Source organism: Peromyscus eremicus, chromosome 6, assembly GCF_949786415.1.
Source record: "Peromyscus eremicus chromosome 6, PerEre_H2_v1, whole genome shotgun sequence".
In the NCBI taxonomy this organism is placed as follows: Eukaryota; Metazoa; Chordata; class Mammalia; order Rodentia; family Cricetidae; genus Peromyscus; species Peromyscus eremicus.
The window spans coordinates 110,945,684-110,962,714 of record NC_081421.1 but is presented as its reverse complement, the minus strand read 5'-3'; positions in this window follow the sequence as shown (position 1 = coordinate 110,962,714).

The window sequence follows — 17,031 nt, the reverse complement described above, 5'->3', positions numbered from 1 at the left end:
TCCATTTATGAATGAGTACATACCATATTTGTCCTTCTGAGTCTGGGTTACCTCACTCAGAATGATATTTTCTAGTTCCATCCACTTGCCTGCAAATTTCATGAAGTCATTGATTTTTACTGCTGAGTAGTATTCCATTGTATATATGTGCCACATTTTCTTCATCCATTCTTTGGCTGAAGGGCATCTAGGTTGTTTCCAAGTTCTGGCTATTATGAACAATACTGCCATGAACATAGTTGAGCACGTGTCCTTGTAGGTTTTTTGTTTTGTTTTGTTTTGTTTTTGTATTTGTTTGGTTTTTTGAGACAGGGTTTTCTCTGTGTAGTTTGGTGCCTGTCCTGGATCTCACTCTGTAGACTAGGCTGGCCTCAAACTCATAGGGATCTGCCTGGCTCTGCCTCCTGAGTACTGGGATTAAAAGCATGCACCACAACCACCTGACTATGTGTCCTTGTAGTATGATTGAGTGTTCATTGGGTATATGCCCAAGAGTGTTATCGCTTGGTCCTGAGGTAGATTGACATCCAATTTTCTGAGAAACCACAATACTGATTTCCAAAGTGGCTGTACAAGTTTGCACTCCCACCAACAGTGGAGGAGTGTTCCCCTTGCTCCACATCCTCTCCAACATAAGCTGTCTTCAGTGTTTTTGATCATAGCCATTCTGACAGGTATAAAATGATATCTCAGAGTCCTTTTGATTTGCATTTCCCTGATGACTAAGGATGGTGAGTAATTCCTTAAATGTCTTTTGGCCATTTGAGATTCTTCTGTTGAGAATCTCTGTTTAGCTCTGTAGCCCATTTTTTTTCATTGAATTGTTTGGTAATTTGATGTCTAGTTTCTTGAGTTCTTTATATATTTTAGAGATCAGCCCTCTGTCAGATTTTGGGTTGGTGAAGATCTTTTCCCATTCTGTAGGCCATTGTTTTGTCTTATTTACCATGTCCTTTGCCTTACAAAAGCTTCTCAGTTTCAGGAGGTTTCATTGATTAATTGTTGCTCTCAGTGTCTGTGCTACTGGTGTTATATTTAGGAGGTGGTCTTCTGTGATAATGTGTTCAAGACTACTTCCTACTTTTTCTTCTGTCAAGTTCAGTGTAACTGGATTTATGTTGAGGTCTTTGGTCCACTGGGACTTGAATTTTGTGCATGGAGATAGATATGGACCTATTTGCAATCTTCTACATGTTGACATCCAGTTATGCCAGCACCATTTGTTGAAGATGTTTTCTTTTTCCATTGTACAGTTTTGACTTCTTTGTCAAAATTCAGGTGTTCATAGTTGTGTGGATTTATGTCAGGGTCTTCAATTTTATTCCATTGGTCCATTTGTCAGTTTTTATGCCAATACCAAGCTGTTTTTTTTAAATGATAGCTCTATAGTAGAGCTTGAGGTCAGGTATGGTGATGCCTCCAGAGGCTGCTTTATTGTTCAGAATTATTTTAGCTATCCTGGGATTTTTGTTTTTCATTATGAAGTTAAGTATTGGGATTTTGATGGGAATGGTATTGAATCTATAGATTGCTTTTGGTAAGATTGGCATTTTTACTGTGTTAATCCTACCTATCCATGAGCATGAGAGATCTTACCTTCTACATGTCCTATGCTGCCCTCTCCCTACCATTAGAAATCTTTAAATTTTGAAGAACATTCTGTAAAACAAAAAGGTATTCTCAGCATTTACTACAGCTTGCAGTAATCTGGTGAGTGCTTGCTTTTCTACCTGTAGTAGAAAAAAGGGGAAAGTAGTAACACAGGCTGTCCTAGTAGAACTTTAAGCTGTTAGTCTTATTAGCCACTCAGCATAAACACAGAAAAGTAAGGGTGAGTGTGGCTACAGTAGTTAATTTTATGTGTCAACTTAACTAGACTAATTAGGTGACAAGGATTCAGGGATGCTTTCATTCAGATTTTACTGCAAAGCCATCCTTTCAAGCCATGATTAACACCTGTAAGGGGCTGACTTTAAATGATTATCTTCTATAATCCATACATCGACGTACTTTAGAGAAATGAGTGGAGTTGAGTGAAAAAGAATGGGCCACGCTTTTGTTCCACTGCATAGGATTTCTGCTTAAATGTCTCTTTTGGACTCAAACGTATAATAGTCACTCCTATCTGAACCTTTAGCCTGCCAGCCTGTCCTACTGATTTAAGGCTTACCACCTACAGGGACTTTAGAATAACATCAGCCAATTTCTTAAAATAAATGTCTATCTATCTATGTACTATCTTTCATCTATGTATTTACCTGACATCTGTCCCCTGAGTTCATTTTCTCTGAAGTACCTGAGTAATATGATCATAGTATCAAGAAAGAAAATGGGCATAAACCAAAAATATCATTAATCATAAAATAAAATTAGGTACTATTGTTTCTTATGGGGTGATCCCTCATTTGTGACCAAATCATTTTAGGGAAAGACATCTCTATCAGAACCATCACAAATAAGTGGTCATTAAGAAAGGTCATTGTCCCCTTGAAAATTGATGTTACGCAAATACAGACAATAATATGTCAGATTATGACCTATTTGACTTGGTTCTTTTGAATATTTCTCTCCACCTCCTAGGGTCCAATCCTTTGTGTATTGCTTGACATCCACCTGAGGTAATTGCATATTAGACAAGAAATGGATACTTGATTCAGACAGGCCATGTATACTCTACTTTCTGAGGATCTGATGGTCTGTTTTTAAGTTGAGCTATCTTCTGTCAGTATTCTTGTAAATGAAGAGAAACTGAATAAAGCAAACATGATATATAAAGCAAAGGAAATCATTCTTTTTACAGAAAGACCAAGAGAAACTAAGCTCTTCAAACTAACCTCAATCAATAATAACCAGATTCAATTACTTCGGATTTCATGAAATAGATCAATAGAGTTAGACTAAATTCCTATCCCCTTTTCAACTTCATTTTCTTCTTCTTCAAGCTTAACTGAGTGACTTATACACAAAAGCTTTCAGAAAAATAGACAACTGGTTTCTTCTTTATAAAATCAACTATTACTTGTCTTTCCCTTGATGTCTCATCTGTGAAATCTTAAACAATCTAGATAGATGAAGTTGATGTCTGCTTTTCATTCAGTGACACTACAGAAATCACATCAGCACTTTCCTAATGGAATTTGATGTATTATTCACACAAAGAATTCAGAATGAGTGAAAATATAGGTTTGGATTTCTATTGATTATTTTATTTAGAAACATACAAATAGAGGATCACAAATTAAATTGTAAAATGTCCATAACTGATCATATTCTGATATCTGTAAAAAGAAAAATAAAAGACCAAAAACTGAAAAAAATAATTTAAAATAAATAATGTGGTATATGTATTAAGTCAAACGTGGAATGATTTGTAATCAAACATGCTAGTATTTTAGATAGGATTTTGATGTGAAGTATGTAAGTAAATGCATTTTAGCGAGGCTTCTGGATCTTGCCAATCTTAGCCAACCCACAGAGGACCTTTCCCATCTGCACTGTGAGAGCTCAGTGGTGCTCACTGAGGAAGTATGAGGTCATACCCTGCCACTGTGGAGACTCAGGTTTATGAGATCTAAAGTCAATACCCCAAGCAATTACTCAGCTTATCTGTTGCTTCAGTTTAATCAAGAGACTGTTTGTATAGTCTATCCGACAGTGACCCAGACTTCCACTAAAGAGAAATTTTGGGCAAGAATAATCTTTTCTGCTCCTGATACAAGGTTTTCTTTTATCATAAAAGTTCAGTAAAACTTGACTTTTCCTCAGAAAAATGTTACATCTCAGGAGTGATAGTAAAAAGGTGTTTCAAAGTTACACTATGTAAAACCAATACATAAAAAAGACAAAAATTATAATTACCCATTTTATTGATCAGTCAAACAAGTGTCGTAATGCATTATTCAGGCAAATATTATAAAGTTGAGTGACTTTCATTTGTTCATTTGATATTTCAGATGTGTATGACAAAACATCCAATAAACCTATCAGTCTTGAGTATTGCTATGCAATATTTGCCATGAGGCTTAAACTATACTTCTAGAGCACTTGATTTACATGTCAGAGAGCCTAGGTTTGATCCCCAGTACTGCCAAATATAATTAGTACTTATAATATTAATTCATCTGGCATCATATATATTTAATTGATTAGCATATATAAATATCTTTAAAATGCTTCTCCAATTTATATGTCAAAGTTAATCAGTAGATGTGGTAGTTTGGCTGAGAATGGTTGTCATAAGCTCATAGGATTGGATACTTGATCCTGAATTTGTGGAACTGTTGAGGAAGAATTTGGAGGTGTGGTCTTGTTGAAGGAGATGTGTCACTGGGGACAGGCTTTAAGGTTTCAAAAGCCTCCAGCCTTCTCTGTGGGTTTCCCCATCATGACTTTGATGCCCCCATCACAGTTCCTCCCCCCTTCTCTTCCACTGGACTCTAGGTGCTCGGCCCTGTGCCTAGCTGTGGAACTCTGCATCTACTTCCATCGGTCACTAGATGAAGGCTCTATGATAAGCTAGTGGGAGCTTATAGACTCTGGATGGACAGCTGGGGAACCTGAAGGGGACCAAACTAGGCTCTCTGAATTTGGGTGACAACTGTGTGGCTTGATCAGTTTGTGGAACCCCTGGCAGAAGGACTAGGATTTATCCGTGGTACATGACCTGGCCATTTAGAACACACTCCCAGTGGTAGGGTTCCTTGCTCAGCCTTGATGCAGGGGAAAGGGGGTTGGTCTTGCCTCAACTTGATGTGCCAAACCTTATTGACTCCTGTAGCTGGAGAGACTCCCCATGGGAGGCCTTTGAGGATTGGATAGGGGGTGGGGTGGGGGGAAGGTGGAAGGAGAGCAGGAGGAGAGGAGGTAGGGGGAACTGTGGTTGGTCTATAAAATGAAAAAATAAAATAAAATAATTTTTAAAAAGCCTCCAGTCACCCCTAGTGCACTGTCTCCTGCTTGCTATTTGAAAGACATGAGTTTTCATCTTTTGCTCTTGCTGTCTGACACCTGCTACCTCCACTCCAACATCATGGACTCTAGCTCCCTGCAACCATAGACCTAAATAAACATTTTCTTCTATAAGTCTTCTTGTTAATGTTGTTCTACCACAATAGAACAGTAACTAAGATAGAAGCAATATTTACATTTCCTGAAAACAATTGTTCTGAAAATCATCCTGAATGCATAGCCTTGGATACTTGCCCATTTTTTTAAAAATCCCAGGTGGTTGTTGTCTGCATTTAAATTAGACACTTACACAGAGCAATACTACTGAACAATAACTTGTCCTTTATCAACACGTCCTTGATTATTAATTTCTTCAGTATATGGCAATATAGAATCAAGTACCTTCCCTGCAACTGTATTATCTGAATCAAATATAAATATACTCATCAGTACTGAGTACAGCATCGATTTCAAAAATCTCATCTCAATTGCAATGTTCTATGGTTAAATGGAGAGCAATTTTATGTACAAATCTGCTGCACAGTCGTGTCCAGTGTATTTGTTCTTAGCACAGAGAACCATAGTTCACTTGTCCCATAAAAGCATCAATTAATGGGAAAAGGACTTAGAGAATTACTAACATAATACTTTTTTTTTATTTTTTTAAATTAAAATATAATCACATCATTTTCTTCTTCACTTTCCTAGCTCCAAACCTTCCCATGTAAAACACTTCCTCTCTCAAATTCATGGCCTCTATTTCTGTTCGTAAATATATAAATTCTACCAATCAAAATGCAGATATAAGTGATCATGTGATATCCAGCCCCAAATGATACATCTACAACACAACTCCTGTACGTAAGGCTCAGGGATCAGAGCAGCAGAGGAGGTGGAAATATTGTAAGAATCAGAAGGAAAGGAAGTTTGCTGTGAGACTGCATCTCCCAAAATTATCACGAAGTTACATAATACTATCTGTGGCCAAGGGCAAGGGAAAAAATCATAGAAGAAAGGGATTACCATCATCTGTGCAGGGTAATTTCATGACAAGCCTCAGCGAACTATGCAACAGGTAGCCAAAAGGGCACTGAGTGCTGACATCATGAAGGTTGTCAGTCTTCCAGTTTCACTGTATATCTTTGTTCTCCATTTTGCACTTTTTTTTGGAGTTCCAATGCCATTTGGGGGCTCTCAGGTTGCACTGAAGCAGATCTCAGAAACATGAATAAAGTAAAAGAGAGAGACTTATCTGCCAGGTGTGATAAGTCCTAAACTAGGTCATAGGAATACAAGGATTTCTGAGCCCAGCTCAGTCCTTTCCTAGACAGTGTAGAAGTTGTCATCTTCCACAGACTGTACCTCAGTTCCTCAAAGCCCTCCAGCTCCCACATGTAGAGCTGTGGCACTCTGCTGCACTCCTCCATGGCCACACATCTTTCTTAGTGCCTGTCTCTCGTCCTAGTTTGAATTGGAAGAACATTTACCTGGTTTGTCTTGTTTAGTGCTACATCACAGGACCTGGCACACAATAAGGGACCTAGAACTGTTTTTGAATGAATTAAAAGGTTACCCTTGCTGGACAATCTCAATGTCTCTAAAGGTCTTCCATATTCAATTAGAAAATGAAGTCATCTTGTATGTAATAGATGTTCTGTGACACATAAATAAAAGCCCCAGACCTATCTCTTAATTAGTGAGAGATGGAGAAAGCTCTGGGAAAGAAGTGAAACTGTACCATCAATCAGGGCTCATGCATACACACATTAATCTGATGATCTGTCATACAGAGGCTGACAGCGGTGCAGAGTGGACAATGGCAGAAGTCAAAGGGCAGGAGGCCTAACCAACCCACTGCATCAAGCCACCTCTCTTCCAATGCTCCCTTCATTTTATGAGGTGACTTTCACATAGCATACACTTTTTAAATCCCCAAATCTATGTAAAAACATCCCTTCTTCATGCCACACAAAAGGACCACAATCTTGTGTACTTGGAAACCTCTCTAGGGGAATGCTTGCATATACCGTAAATGCTATCGTTCAGAATTTTTGATATTCACTGTTGTTGTTTGGCTTTAAACTTGTAATATATGGCTCAGTCTCTGTAGTTAATAGTTATCTATCAAATAATAAGATATGCCATTTCCAGCTAATTGATAATCAGTGTGATTTGAATAAAAATAGAAAACTCTGAGCACAGAGAAAGGGCACAGGATGCTATTAGGTACAGCTCCTCAGAGGGAAAGGCAACTAGGTGGAAATCTACAGGGTGAACAGGAGGATGTGACAAGTCCCAGACAGCAGCCAAACACAACAAGGCACGATGAGTTAGAGAAATATTGGCTGTTCAGTAGATTTCACCAAGAGTAGCAGGTCAGAAGTGGCAGAAAGTATACAGATAACTAGACAATGATCAAAGCCAGATTAAGAGGGCCTTGAAAAGTGAGCCAAGGGTTTGCAATTCCTCCTGGAAGCAGGAAAGATCTATTAACATTCTTAAATTAGGAAGCAGTAGTATCAGTTTTACACTTTAGAACCGCAGATGAGTCTGAATGTAGATAATGAAAAGGGATCACAGAGTTGAAGACTAAGACAGACAAGTTTAGATGCTGCTGCAAATTCATCTTAACATCCAGGACAGGCGAGAGTGCTCTAATCGAGGGAGGAAATGACAAACTCAGAGAAGCAAGAGTGTTGATTTCAAGCATGGCTAAGGCTTACGATCGATTGTAGTTGAGTGATAGAGCAGGAAAGAGATTCTTGTTTAGGCATTAGAGCGAATAAAATGTTTCTGGCTTGCTGCAGAATTGTGTGGTCTGGATGAGACTAGCCCATGCCAGGTGTCGTCGTGGCTAGGCAATATGTGCTTTCAACTCTCTCACCGTATGAGTACAGGGAAGACTCTCACAGAAGTTCCATGGTGTTGAGAGTCTCTGTTCTAGTGATAACTCCAGACATGCTGACACTACAAGTCTGGGGGAGGTCATCAGAAGTCTTTGCACATTCACAAAGTCACACAAGCCCACATCTGCAACTTTTCTTTTGTTTTCATATTTGTTTAAGAAATCAGAGGTACTTGCTTCGGCAGACTGCTTCCCCTGAAGTCTCTCAAAAAACTGCTCTTAGAATGCTTTTCCACCAAAAAAAAGTTACCACTGTGATTTCAGGAGTTATCACCACACTCAGATTTTGTCCCTCCCTCTTCATTGTATGTTTCCTGTCCCAACTAAGAGTCACATGTGGAAATCCTATTCCCCAAAGTCCTGGGGGGAAAAGTTGAGGATGTGGTTGGATAACAAGAAGAGCTGTCAGAAATGAGAGCAGTGCTCTTGTAAAGGAGGTTCAAGGGAGATTGTGTACCTCGTGCAGATATTTTGTATCTGTTAGTACTAGCATATGGTTTGAAAATATCTTCCAAGGGGCACTGTGTTGAACCACAACTTTTATCAGTAAATGTTGTGGTTTGAAAGAAAGTGGCCACCAAAGGGAGTGGCACTATTAGGAGGTGTGGCCTTCTTGGCATAGATGTGGTCATGCTGCAGGAAGTGTATCATTGTGGAGGCAAGCTTTGAAGTCTCATATATGCTCAAGATACTGCCCAGGATTTTAGACTACTTCCTGTTGCCTGCAACATGTAGGACTCTCAGATACCTCTCCAGCACTATATCTGCCCTGCATGCACACCAGCTTGTCCCACCATGATGATAACGGACTGAACTTCTGAATTGTAAGTGAGCTACCTCAATTAAATGTTTTCCTTTATTAGAGTTGCCATGGTCATAACGTTTCTTTACAGCATTAGAAGCCCTAAGACAGTAAATATTAAGAGAGAAGATTCTTCTTAATCTAACTATGATACTGAGAAGTGAAGTTTTTGAATAATTAATATTAGACAAAGTTATCAAAGCAGAGCATTTCAGGATTAAGTAAAATGCTAGTGAATTTCTAGAGTTCAGAGGAGACTCGCTTTCAGACGTGTGTACTCTATCTGTTGCCTAGTATGCATAGTGGAAATGATCAATTAACTACAAAGTTAATTTTAAGTACTATTTTGGGGTTTCCTTTCATAGGCCTCTGGCAGCACAACACAGCAGAAGTTAATGATTAGGGAAACTTTTCTCATAGTAAGAGAATGCAAAAGAGCAAGAAACTATGATCCCACTATCATCACAACTCAAGGGCATGTCCTCATTCCCCCAAAGACTTTCCATGAGGGCACAGGCACCAAGATTTTAATGCATGAGTCTTTGGAGAACTTTGTATAACATCATGTGATACAGGACTTTCTGAGTCAACAAGAAGATCATGGCAAATGAATCCTCTTGAATGTGTCCCAGAGCTGTGAGTTTAAGTACATCTCTTTTTTCTGTAGTTCTCCTCACTTCTTCCTCTGTTGTTTTCTACAAACCATGTCATTTCCTTTGAACAGGGAAGTGAGAAGAATGTGCTGATAGGCCACACTTGAATTCTGTGCTGATGGCCTCTACATTGGTTACCTGCCCACACCTTCTTTGATGCAGTGCTGTCAGTAAATGTGTCTCTGCAGTTTCTAAGGTAAAATATCTTTTTTGTCTGTGACTCAGTGTTTTCTTTTAAAACAGAGATTCAGCAAACCTGGCTGCTATGTCACCAAAATATATTCCCCAAACATCCATTTTTCACCACTTTGTCCCACACCATGTTAGTTCAGTTACCATCATTCAGTCATTCACTGTGAAGTTAACTGCTGTTCTAGCCCCTGCAGCTCATGAGCAATTATATAGATTTGTGTGCATAGCAGAAGCCACCTTTTAAATAAACACTATAGCTTGTTAGCTTCCTCTTCAAGCTCCCCCATGCCATCCTTTATCTACCTGCAGCAGGACTGTTTGCACTTTATTTTCATTCTGGGGATAGAACACATAGCCTAGAATGCCCTACAACATCTGACCATCAGTGTATAATGTTCTGACCCTGGGCTTCACTTTTTAAACACTGGCCGTTTATTTCCCTCTTTCTTAAATTACTCCTTTCTCAATTCTCTGTCTCAGGATTTTAAATTTATTAATTGCCACAGCATACTGAAGATTTTTATTAAATCTCTTTAAATCACTCAGAGATAAACATATACACACACAGCAGAGGGTGGGCTGGCTGAACAAGTCCTAAATATGCAAAGCAAAACCATTAAGAAGGAAAGATCATGAGTCTATAAGTCCAGAGGGATGGGGCTGTCATCTTTAGCAGGACCTCTCTTATCTCTCAGGGAAGATATATTCCTGACTTAAATTCTCTGGGGTCAATTAGATCCCTCCTAAATATACATTCTAGCTACTTGAAGTAAACTGGTTAGGCAATTTTATTTTACCTGCACAATTTCCTCAAATAATGTCCTACATCACTGTTTGATTAAATAACTGGAAATTGCATCCCAGGTAAAATGACATGCCAAACATCATCACTGTCACCTATTTAGAAATGCTTTCCATTTTTATCAGAGCCCATGTTAAGACTCTTTCAGTCAACCTACAGTTAATTTCTAGAACCTTCATTGCTTTGTTTATAGCATAAGTCACAAGCTAAAATATGAACTAATTTTAAGATTTCTTCAATAAACCTCCCATGAAGGACTTTTTCCTCGTTTATGAATATAGTCATTCAAGATCCATAGAAAAAGGATCAAAATATGAATGAACTAATGAGGTGCTTTCCACAGTGCACTATGTGGAGGTCTTCAGGTTGGAATACAATTGCCTTTTCCAAACTCTGCTATCCGTGATTAACAGAATACGGACAGAACTTTTACTAAGGACTTAGTAAGAGAGAATTAGAGAGTGTCATTTACCCAAGCCAAAGTGTAAATAAAGGACTGGTCAGCATCTACAGATTTTACCACACAGCAACCACCAGACTAACCTGAGCTACATAGGAAGACCCTCCATGCAAAGACAAGTGGAGGATTCCATGACATGGCATCAAGCCCTAGTGCTGCACGTAAATAAATGAGGAGATAACTTACAATCAAACAGTAAGTCAGGTAGGAAAGGGCACACCTATATTCCTGGAGACTCAAGAGACCAGGGTAGAGTGGTTCCCATTCATATATCTGCCTTGGCAACTTAAAGAGATCCCGTCTCAAACTTGAAATTATTATGTTTGCGAATATAGCCAAATGATAGACTGTGTGCCTAACATGTCCAAAGTTTCCATCCTTGGTGTGGGGAATAAAATATGAATAATTATTTTATCAATACATTTTATGCTTCCCAGTGTCCTGTTACAGCAAATAGCCATGTGTTCTGAAAAGGGTGGATTGAGTAGAACCTTGCCTAGGCTTAGTCCTTTGTAACACATATCAACATTCTCTCAGGTAGCAAGCATGAAGTAGGAGGCATGGAGGACACAAAAACATGGATTCTGCTGTTTATTTATTATGTATCAGAATCTTTCCCTTACACTTTTTCTAATGTTATTAAGCAAACTACCTTTCTCAGTCTTAGAATTGCTATTAACTTTAGCTAACAAATAAACAAGGCAACAAACCCATTTTCATTATTTGTCTTTCCATATGAACTCTATACAAACTATCGCTCTTGTGGGAAATTAAAGTGTAGAAAATGCAAACCCAGAGTAAAGAATATGCACAAATTCTTAGTCCCTTGGAAGGAGAACAGCGCCAGACATACTAAAATTCACTATGTGTCCATTGAGTGTCTAGGTGAAAAATGTGTGATTATTTGTAAATAAAAAAACACAATGTGAATTTTTGAAAAGGTATAATCTCTCTCTCTCTCTCTCTCTCTCTCTCTCTCTCTCTCTCTCTCTCTCTCTAAATACTAATATTCTTTTTAGGAAATGAAGTTGCAGGATATAAACTACTGCTTACAGCCTAAACATTAATATACCTTCCTCTCTCTCTCATCAGGGGGATCCAGAAGACTGAGGGATTTTTTTCTCCAAGAAAAAATATTAGGCAATAAATGGGCTCTTTAATTATATTCAATGTGAAAAATTGATAATATAAAGAAAAATTTATGGGAGACTATTAGTATACAGATATTATAGGTAAGTCATATATTGAGGAGCCAGAATGAGTGATTGTCATGGTGTAGCATTTTTCAGTGAAATCCTAAGAGCATCAAGGTTCAGTCCAAAGATTGCATTAGTGGCTGCTCAAAGCCACCTGATTACTCTAGAATGATGGATCAAAAAGTGTTGCATTTATTGCAATGTTTTGAAACACAGAGATTTTTCTCATGGATCAAGTATCTAAGAGTTAATTTAAATGTGATAATAACTTTTAAGAATAATTATTAATTTAAACTATATTGACTGGGTGTGGTAATTTGAATGAAAATGGCACCCATAGACCCATAGGGTGTAGTCATATTAGGAGGTGTGGCCTTGTTGGAGGAAGTGAGTCACTAGGGATAGACTTGAGGTTTCAGAAGCTCAAGCCTTGGCCAATGTAGCTCTGTCTTCCTGCTGCCTTCGTATCTGGATGTAGAACACTCATTTACCTCTCCAGCACAATGCCTGCCTGTGTACTGCCATGCTTCTATCTATGACAATAATGCACTTAATCTCAGAACTGTAAGCCAGACCCAATTAAATGTTTTCTTTTATAAGAGCTGTCAGGGTCATGGTGTCTCTTCACAATAATAAGACCCTCAATTAAGACCCTGGGATTATGACTCCTGGAATGTAGTGATATGAATGGACTTTGGGCCCAAAGCAGGTACAATTGGACAATTTTGTCATGTGATCCACAATGCCTGGAACAAAGAAAAAAATATTATTGATGCTGTCCTTGCCTCATACTGTGGATTGGAAAACTGAGTAAGAAAAGATTTAATATAAGGATCCTCCCCAAGAGTCACTCACTGGTCATTTGCTAAAGAGACACTTGCCTTTTGTTAAGGCAGATATGCAGTGTTAAGCCTCTTTTCACATTGTGAGATACCCCAGCATGAATTCTGGTTATTGAGTGAAATAACTCTTCAAACATCAATTTAAATTGTGTATCCATGTGCTATGCAGGTTTCTCCTATCTTCATTCAGATACTCAGTACTTCACCATACTAATGATTTTCATGTAAGAAATACTTCATCTATGAAATAGCAGATATGTTACTTTCATTGTATGAAGGAAGAAGCAGCATATGAAAAACTAGATTTTAAAATGCCTCAAGTAGAAGCGACCGAATGAAAATCTGAGTTCTCTCTGATTTGGAGGTGGACTTTTCAATGATGTAGCTGACCTTAACCCATCCCTGCTCCTGTAAGCAACCCCTTGTTCACACTCCTGTAAGTGCTCCTCAAAAAAAAAAAATCACCGATTCACTAGGCTAGACTTGGATGAAATCGTGTCTTTAATCTGTTGTCCGATGTTTGTTTCTTCAAGTCTCTCCAGAAAAGGTCATGCAATATTCTAGTACAGATAGGAATTATTAAAGTTATATTTTTTTAATATGAAAGTAGGAAGAAGGAAATGAAAAAGAATAAGGCAAGGGAAAAGAAAAAAATGATGCACAAAAATATTTAAAAGCCATTACCTTTTTCCAACTGAAACATTTACTTCTATAGGTAATCAATCTCACCCATGTTTCACTGTCTAAATAGAATTGATTGCATGGGAATGCCAGCTCTCACCGACACAAAGTTTCCATTGGTCCATTAAGTAGGTATTGCTTCTATGGCTGTTAACTATGTTCTGCACATACCACACACCTCATACTCTTAGCTCACAAGATCTGAACAACTTTCACAATAATGTCATATTCTTATTCTATATGAGAGAGAGTGTCATCACAGTATTGCCCTCATTCTGGAAAACCAATTATTTTATATACTTCTCAGGGATATGAAGTGTAATTAGTGGTGGTGTTTGAACAGTGATATGCAAGTGAAGACATAAAACAAGTAATAGAAGGATGCTACAAAAAGGCAAGGCAGAAACTTTCCTTATGTCAGAGTCATTTTTCCTCATTATTCACAATTCTCCACTTCTCATTTCTCTCACCTTCATTACTTTTTTCTTTTGAAGCTATCCTTAGTACCTTTTTTAAATCTACAAACACGTTAATGCAGAATATAGGACAGTGATGAAGTCTCATGGGAAGAGGAATACAATGCAAATTTCAGGGCAAATATTTCAGATAAGATATTGAGCATGAATTCTGGCATGTCTTAGAAGCAAGCAGAAGGAGGTATTTGATGTCCAAAGACTCAGGTTGCAGCAGGTGTTATATGAAAGAGAGTGCAGTAGGCATTTCTGAAGAGTAGAAATATTTCAGGAGATGGAAATGCACTTAAAACAAATTTTGAGAACCTGTCTATGTGAGTCATCCACACACTGATTATAGGAAAGCATTTAAGAATCTCCATCATTTTATGCATTATCTGAGTTCAGGCTATTCTTTCATCTTAGTTACTATAAAGTTTGGATCACGAGTTGAAGAGCTCTGTGTAACTTATACACAGCTAATTTCTCTGGTATTTACATCATACTTTGATTTTTTTAACTCTGTGAGTTTGTTTAAAACAAAGAAGGTTAAGAATTCAAACTTTAAAATAAAATACCAACATCTTTTTACTAAGAGAAGCAGGGACACCTATCTGAGACATATTTGAGCTTTTATTTATGTAACCTCATGAAAGAGCTGAATTTCATTCCAGATCCCAATGCTTAGCACATATTGAAAGCAGAGGACTGTCACTAGAAATGGAATGCATTCATTCATTCAAAAACAGCACACTTAAAACTACAGGAAAAATAAGGACTTTCTGTTATTGTATGTTAAATAACAAAATTGAATAAAAACTGAAGCAAATCAGTACATATTGGATAAAATTCAAGTTGATAGCACACAGGTGATTTAAACAATACATTCATACACACTTATATTCACCCTGACTTATGATATAACATCTGATATAACAAAATAAAATTGAAAATTACATGAACACAGCTACATTGTATATTTCTTTTCTTTCCTTGAAGCGTTTATGTACAAATTTGAGGTAACACAGGGAAGTGCTGTGCCACTGACCTGCACCTCTGCATTTCTCTCATTCTCCCCGCCCCCCCTCTGTGTGTGTTTTTTTTTGTGTGTGTGTGTGTGTGTGTGTGTGTGTGTGTATGTGTGTGGTTAATTGTTTGAGTACATTTGGTCTTTGAGTATCAATTTATTCATTCTCATAAATTTTTCTCCTTCATTTTTTACAAAAGATAGATTGACCAGGTCACAGTGATAATAATGAAGATGTGGCTGAGTGACAATGAACTTTGTGCAACCAGATTCACCCTTTCAAAGTGTTTTAGAAGTTGGAATAAAGTTTGTCAAATGGAAGGTGATACTGTATCAAGGTCCTTCACTTCCTTGCAAATCAACAAGGTGGATTTTAACTGAAAAATAACCAAAATGTATTTATCGGTGACTATGTGTAATGATCATTTATTTCTTTGTGATACTCAGGTTATTATGGTGATATTTTATTTGTGCTGGAATGTGATTTTATTTGTATGTTGATAAATAAACTTCCCTGGGGATCAGAGCTAAAAGCAAGCCATTTAGCAGAAGTCCGGTGGTGGTGGCACATGCCCTTAATCTGACCACGTGGCAGGCAGAGTCTCTGTGTGGTCAAGGACTCAGCCAAGTGGTGACCTGAACCTTTAATCCCAGTACCAACCATAAAGGCCCGGAGGTCTGTATAGGCAGGCAGTGACGAGGAAGTCATGTGGTTGGGTTTACAGCCAATGAGAACGCAGAACAGAAAGACAATAAAAAGACAAGTTAGACATTAGCAGCTCTCTCAGGGGAAGGATGGCAGAGAGTAGTAAGCTAAAGGCTATTCGCTAGTGCTCTGATCTTTTGGGCTTTTAACTCTGTATTTGGCTCTGTATTTAATAAGACCGTTTAGAATGACTAGCAACCAATAACTAGTGGGAAGCTTTCAAAGAATGTTTGTTAAAAATTTTAGATGGCGTAGCTTTGAAACATAGAGATAATGGCATTCAATTTTCATGTCTAACATTCATAAAGTCCTTTGCATAGTAAGCAATTATAAAAATGTGTTTATATGCCCTGGGATAATTTGGATTGAACTTATTTTCTATGCAAAGAATTTTACATTCAGAATAAGCGATAAAGCTTTGTCAACTGCTGCATTTGAGTATAGTTCTTACTGTGTGTTTCCTTTGCAAGCTCAAGGACAGAGACAAAATCTAAACTGATTAAGACCAGCTTGTTGTTTTCTATGATGTTTCCTTCTGTGTGATCTGTGTATGCCATTTATTCATTTACTTGACATGCATTTTCAAAGGCCCAGCGATCTATAATGTTTCTTGTACTGAATAAAATAATTAAAAGAAAAATCCATTTTCTCATAGTAAATACACACAACATAATACAGAATGCTTTGTGAAAAGTATTTAAGTCAATGAAGATGGAACACTTTCTATTTTTGGTTGTGAACCTAGCCTTTAAGCACTGAGCCATCTTTCTAGCCCTATGGAACATTTTTAAAGGAGCAGAAATGGCATTTGAAATTCAGTCTAACACCTTGGCAGAGATATTTCATAGATGGCAGGAAAAGAGCATTGCCATAGATAAAAGAAACAGAGGAATTTATGGAAGCATCAGAATAGCATGGGATTCTTGAGGACATGGGTTACATCTGACTCATTACTGTACAGTCAAGTAAGCAGCTATGACTTACACTTTCTAGTTTATGGTTGCTTTAAATATCCTTTAAAATAAAGTATTGAGTCAACCAAGTTCTGGTACTGGAAGTCTTATTTGGTGACAAGAAATGGCCAGTTTGAACTCTGAATCTCCCATTATTAGAAGCCCATTAGGATTGCCTTCACATATTTTAGGATGTTTCCACTGTACTCAGTTTCCATATCATCCATCAAATTCCCCTCAATTCCAGCTGTTGTCTCTCCCCACATAACCTCCCTCACCCTTATCTCCCCTCCTCCTCTGCACCTGATCCTGCTGCTCTCATGCCCACCAGCCCTTAGTCCACCCCTAAGAATCATTCTAATTCCCTTCTTAGGGAGATCCATGTGTCATCCCTTGTACGTTCCTCTGTACCT